Source organism: Leiobunum rupestre, chromosome 2 (assembly GCF_980474605.1).
Source record: "Leiobunum rupestre chromosome 2, qqLeiRupe1.1.hap1, whole genome shotgun sequence".
Taxonomy (NCBI): Eukaryota; Metazoa; Arthropoda; class Arachnida; order Opiliones; family Sclerosomatidae; genus Leiobunum; species Leiobunum rupestre.
Window position 1 is genome coordinate 2,615,001 of NC_143385.1, and position 5,000 is coordinate 2,620,000.

General features: G+C 44.6%; 3 non-coding genes and 17 pseudogenes across 3 annotated transcripts in view; all 20 read left to right on the forward strand.

The window, feature by feature from the left end:
• Positions 1-15: 15 nt before the first annotated feature.
• Positions 16-134, forward strand: LOC149954863 (5S ribosomal RNA; annotated as a pseudogene).
• A 142-nt stretch (positions 135-276) lies between these two features.
• LOC149954864 (5S ribosomal RNA) lies at positions 277-395 on the forward strand (annotated as a pseudogene).
• A 142-nt stretch (positions 396-537) lies between these two features.
• Positions 538-656, forward strand: LOC149954865 (5S ribosomal RNA; annotated as a pseudogene).
• Positions 657-798: 142 nt separating this feature from the next.
• On the forward strand, positions 799-917 carry LOC149954866 (5S ribosomal RNA; annotated as a pseudogene).
• A 142-nt stretch (positions 918-1,059) lies between these two features.
• Positions 1,060-1,178, forward strand: LOC149954867 (5S ribosomal RNA; annotated as a pseudogene).
• A 142-nt stretch (positions 1,179-1,320) lies between these two features.
• Positions 1,321-1,439, forward strand: LOC149954868 (5S ribosomal RNA; annotated as a pseudogene).
• A 142-nt stretch (positions 1,440-1,581) lies between these two features.
• Positions 1,582-1,700, forward strand: LOC149954869 (5S ribosomal RNA; annotated as a pseudogene).
• Positions 1,701-1,842: 142 nt separating this feature from the next.
• On the forward strand, positions 1,843-1,961 carry LOC149954870 (5S ribosomal RNA; annotated as a pseudogene).
• Positions 1,962-2,103: 142 nt separating this feature from the next.
• Positions 2,104-2,222, forward strand: LOC149954871 (5S ribosomal RNA; annotated as a pseudogene).
• Positions 2,223-2,364: 142 nt separating this feature from the next.
• LOC149954872 (5S ribosomal RNA) lies at positions 2,365-2,483 on the forward strand (annotated as a pseudogene).
• A 142-nt stretch (positions 2,484-2,625) lies between these two features.
• On the forward strand, positions 2,626-2,744 carry LOC149954873 (5S ribosomal RNA; annotated as a pseudogene).
• A 142-nt stretch (positions 2,745-2,886) lies between these two features.
• On the forward strand, positions 2,887-3,005 carry LOC149954874 (5S ribosomal RNA; annotated as a pseudogene).
• Positions 3,006-3,147: 142 nt separating this feature from the next.
• Positions 3,148-3,266, forward strand: LOC149954875 (5S ribosomal RNA; annotated as a pseudogene).
• A 142-nt stretch (positions 3,267-3,408) lies between these two features.
• On the forward strand, positions 3,409-3,527 carry LOC149954876 (5S ribosomal RNA; annotated as a pseudogene).
• Positions 3,528-3,669: 142 nt separating this feature from the next.
• LOC149954877 (5S ribosomal RNA) lies at positions 3,670-3,788 on the forward strand (annotated as a pseudogene).
• A 142-nt stretch (positions 3,789-3,930) lies between these two features.
• On the forward strand, positions 3,931-4,049 carry LOC149954878 (5S ribosomal RNA; annotated as a pseudogene).
• A 142-nt stretch (positions 4,050-4,191) lies between these two features.
• Positions 4,192-4,310, forward strand: LOC149954879 (5S ribosomal RNA; annotated as a pseudogene).
• A 142-nt stretch (positions 4,311-4,452) lies between these two features.
• LOC149954880 (5S ribosomal RNA) lies at positions 4,453-4,571 on the forward strand. Its single transcript, XR_016479528.1, has one exon. It is a non-coding gene; the product is annotated as a 5S ribosomal RNA (ribosomal RNA).
• A 142-nt stretch (positions 4,572-4,713) lies between these two features.
• LOC149954881 (5S ribosomal RNA) lies at positions 4,714-4,832 on the forward strand. Its single transcript, XR_016479529.1, has one exon. It is a non-coding gene; the product is annotated as a 5S ribosomal RNA (ribosomal RNA).
• A 142-nt stretch (positions 4,833-4,974) lies between these two features.
• Positions 4,975-5,000, forward strand: part of LOC149954882 (5S ribosomal RNA) — a 119-nt gene continuing 93 nt past the window's right edge. The window contains exon 1 of the ribosomal RNA XR_016479530.1: positions 4,975-5,000. This exon is cut by the window's right edge and continues 93 nt beyond it. This is a non-coding gene — a ribosomal RNA (5S ribosomal RNA).

Sequence of the window (5,000 nt, forward strand, 5' to 3'; positions counted from 1 at the left end):
ACGGCAACTAACGGAGAGAACGGCCATATCACGTTGAAAACAACGGTTCTCGTCCGATCACCGAAGTTAAGCAACGTCCAGCGCGGCCAGTACTTGGGAGGGTGACCACCTGGGAACCCCGCGTGTCGTTCTCTTTTAGAGGGTGGAATACTTTTCTTTATATTTTGTAGAAATGGAATGAATTTTTAATTTCTAAAAAAAATGTTGTGTCTTGAAGTTCTTTGGCGCGCGCTCTTTAAAGTGGACTTCAACGACGATCTTACGGCAACTAACGGAGAGAACGGCCATATCACGTTGAAAACAACGGTTCTCGTCCGATCACCGAAGTTAAGCAACGTCTAGCGCGGCCAGTACTTGGGAGGGTGACCACCTGGGAACCCCGCGTGTCGTTCTCTTTTAGAGGGTGGAATACTTTTCTTTATATTTTGTAGAAATGGAATGAATTTTTAATTTCTAAAAAAAATGTTGTGTCTTGAAGTTCTTTGGCGCGCGCTCTTTAAAGTGGACTTCAACGACGATCTTACGGCAACTAACGGAGAGAACGGCCATATCACGTTGAAAACAACGGTTCTCGTCCGATCACCGAAGTTAAGCAACGTCTAGCGCGGCCAGTACTTGGGAGGGTGACCACCTGGGAACCCCGCGTGTCGTTCTCTTTTAGAGGGTGGAATACTTTTCTTTATATTTTGTAGAAATGGAATGAATTTTTAATTTCTAAAAAAAATGTTGTTTCTTGAAGTTCTTTGGCGCGCGCTCTTTAAAGTGGACTTCAACGACGATCTTACGGCAACTAACGGAGAGAACGGCCATATCACGTTGAAAACAACGGTTCTCGTCCGATCACCGAAGTTAAGCAACGTCTAGCGCGGCCAGTACTTTGGAGGGTGACCACCTGGGAACCCCGCGTGTCGTTCTCTTTTAGAGGGTGGAATACTTTTCTTTATATTTTGTAGAAATGGAATGAATTTTTAATTTCTAAAAAAAATGTTGTGTCTTGAAGTTCTTTGGCGCGCGCTCTTTAAAGTGGACTTCAACGACGATCTTACGGCAACTAACGGAGAGAACGGCCATATCACGTTGAAAACAACGGTTCTCGTCCGATCACCGAAGTTAAGCAACGTCTAGCGCGGCCAGTACTTTGGAGGGTGACCACCTGGGAACCCCGCGTGTCGTTCTCTTTTAGAGGGTGGAATACTTTTCTTTATATTTTGTAGAAATGGAATGAATTTTTAATTTCTAAAAAAAATGTTGTTTCTTGAAGTTCTTTGGCGCGCGCTCTTTAAAGTGGACTTCAACGACGATCTTACGGCATCCAACGGAGAGAACGGCCATATCACGTTGAAAACAACGGTTCTCGTCCGATCACCGAAGTTAAGCAACGTCTAGCGCGGCCAGTACTTGGGAGGGTGACCACCTGGGAACCCCGCGTGTCGTTCTCTTTTAGAGGGTGGAATACTTTTCTTTATATTTTGTAGAAATGGAATGAATTTTTAATTTCTAAAAAAAATGTTGTGTCTTGAAGTTCTTTGGCGCGCGCTCTTTAAAGTGGACTTCAACGACGATCTTACGGCAACTAACGGAGAGAACGGCCATATCACGTTGAAAACAACGGTTCTCGTCCGATCACCGAAGTTAAGCAACGTCTAGCGCGGCCAGTACTTGGGAGGGTGACCACCTGGGAACCCCGCGTGTCGTTCTCTTTTAGAGGGTGGAATACTTTTCTTTATATTTTGTAGAAATGGAATGAATTTTTAATTTCTAAAAAAAATGTTGTGTCTTGAAGTTCTTTGGCGCGCGCTCTTTAAAGTGGACTTCAACGACGATCTTACGGCAACTAACGAAGAGAACGGCCATATCACGTTGAAAACAACGGTTCTCGTCCGATCACCGAAGTTAAGCAACGTCTAGCGCGGCCAGTACTTGGGAGGGTGACCACCTGGGAACCCCGCGTGTCGTTCTCTTTTAGAGGGTGGAATACTTTTCTTTATATTTTGTAGAAATGGAATGAATTTTTAATTTCTAAAAAAAATGTTGTTTCTTGAAGTTCTTTGGCGCGCGCTCTTTAAAGTGGACTTCAACGACGATCTTACGGCATCCAACGGAGAGAACGGCCATATCACGTTGAAAACAACGGTTCTCGTCCGATCACCGAAGTTAAGCAACGTCTAGCGCGGCCAGTACTTGGGAGGGTGACCACCTGGGAACCCCGCGTGTCGTTCTCTTTTAGAGGGTGGAATACTTTTCTTTATATTTTGTAGAAATGGAATGAATTTTTAATTTCTAAAAAAAATGTTGTTTCTTGAAGTTCTTTGGCGCGCGCTCTTTAAAGTGGACTTCAACGACGATCTTACGGCATCCAACGGAGAGAACGGCCATATCACGTTGAAAACAACGGTTCTCGTCCGATCACCGAAGTTAAGCAACGTCTAGCGCGGCCAGTACTTGGGAGGGTGACCACCTGGGAACCCCGCGTGTCGTTCTCTTTTAGAGGGTGGAATACTTTTCTTTATATTTTGTAGAAATGGAATGAATTTTTAATTTCTAAAAAAAATGTTGTTTCTTGAAGTTCTTTGGCGCGCGCTCTTTAAAGTGGACTTCAACGACGATCTTACGGCATCCAACGGAGAGAACGGCCATATCACGTTGAAAACAACGGTTCTCGTCCGATCACCGAAGTTAAGCAACGTCTAGCGCGGCCAGTACTTGGGAGGGTGACCACCTGGGAACCCCGCGTGTCGTTCTCTTTTAGAGGGTGGAATACTTTTCTTTATATTTTGTAGAAATGGAATGAATTTTTAATTTCTAAAAAAAATGTTGTGTCTTGAAGTTCTTTGGCGCGCGCTCTTTAAAGTGGACTTCAACGACGATCTTACGGCAACTAACGGAGAGAACGGCCATATCACGTTGAAAACAACGGTTCTCGTCCGATCACCGAAGTTAAGCAACGTCTAGCGCGGCCAGTACTTGGGAGGGTGACCACCTGGGAACCCCGCGTGTCGTTCTCTTTTAGAGGGTGGAATACTTTTCTTTATATTTTGTAGAAATGGAATGAATTTTTAATTTCTAAAAAAAATGTTGTGTCTTGAAGTTCTTTGGCGCGCGCTCTTTAAAGTGGACTTCAACGACGATCTTACGGCAACTAACGGAGAGAACGGCCATATCACGTTGAAAACAACGGTTCTCGTCCGATCACCGAAGTTAAGCAACGTCTAGCGCGGCCAGTACTTGGGAGGGTGACCACCTGGGAACCCCGCGTGTCGTTCTCTTTTAGAGGGTGGAATACTTTTCTTTATATTTTGTAGAAATGGAATGAATTTTTAATTTCTAAAAAAAATGTTGTGTCTTGAAGTTCTTTGGCGCGCGCTCTTTAAAGTGGACTTCAACGACGATCTTACGGCAACTAACGGAGAGAACGGCCATATCACGTTGAAAACAACGGTTCTCGTCCGATCACCGAAGTTAAGCAACGTCTAGCGCGGCCAGTACTTGGGAGGGTGACCACCTGGGAACCCCGCGTGTCGTTCTCTTTTAGAGGGTGGAATACTTTTCTTTATATTTTGTAGAAATGGAATGAATTTTTAATTTCTAAAAAAAATGTTGTGTCTTGAAGTTCTTTGGCGCGCGCTCTTTAAAGTGGACTTCAACGACGATCTTACGGCAACTAACGAAGAGAACGGCCATATCACGTTGAAAACAACGGTTCTCGTCCGATCACCGAAGTTAAGCAACGTCTAGCGCGGCCAGTACTTGGGAGGGTGACCACCTGGGAACCCCGCGTGTCGTTCTCTTTTAGAGGGTGGAATACTTTTCTTTATATTTTGTAGAAATGGAATGAATTTTTAATTTCTAAAAAAAATGTTGTGTCTTGAAGTTCTTTGGCGCGCGCTCTTTAAAGTGGACTTCAACGACGATCTTACGGCAACTAACGGAGAGAACGGCCATATCACGTTGAAAACAACGGTTCTCGTCCGATCACCGAAGTTAAGCAACGTCTAGCGCGGCCAGTACTTGGGAGGGTGACCACCTGGGAACCCCGCGTGTCGTTCTCTTTTAGAGGGTGGAATACTTTTCTTTATATTTTGTAGAAATGGAATGAATTTTTAATTTCTAAAAAAAATGTTGTGTCTTGAAGTTCTTTGGCGCGCGCTCTTTAAAGTGGACTTCAACGACGATCTTACGGCAACTAACGGAGAGAACGGCCATATCACGTTGAAAACAACGGTTCTCGTCCGATCACCGAAGTTAAGCAACGTCTAGCGCGGCCAGTACTTGGGAGGGTGACCACCTGGGAACCCCGCGTGTCGTTCTCTTTTAGAGGGTGGAATACTTTTCTTTATATTTTGTAGAAATGGAATGAATTTTTAATTTCTAAAAAAAATGTTGTGTCTTGAAGTTCTTTGGCGCGCGCTCTTTCAAGTGGACTTCAACGACGATCTTACGGCATCCAACGGAGAGAACGGCCATATCACGTTGAAAACAACGGTTCCCGTCCGATCACCGAAGTTAAGCAACGTCGAGCGCGGCCAGTACTTGGGAGGGTGACCACCTGGGAACCCCGCGTGTCGTTCTCTTTTAGAGGGTGGAATACTTTTCTTTATATTTTGTAGAAATGGAATGAATTTTTAATTTCTAAAAAAAATGTTGTGTCTTGAAGTTCTTTGGCGCGCGCTCTTTCAAGTGGACTTCAACGACGATCTTACGGCATCCAACGGAGAGAACGGCCATATCACGTTGAAAACAACGGTTCCCGTCCGATCACCGAAGTTAAGCAACGTCGAGCGCGGCCAGTACTTGGGAGGGTGACCACCTGGGAACCCCGCGTGTCGTTCTCTTTTAGAGGGTGGAATACTTTTCTTTATATTTTGTAGAAATGGAATGAATTTTTAATTTCTAAAAAAAATGTTGTGTCTTGAAGTTCTTTGGCGCGCGCTCTTTCAAGTGGACTTCAACGACGATCTTACGGCATCCAACGGAGAGAACGGCCATATCACGTTGAAAAC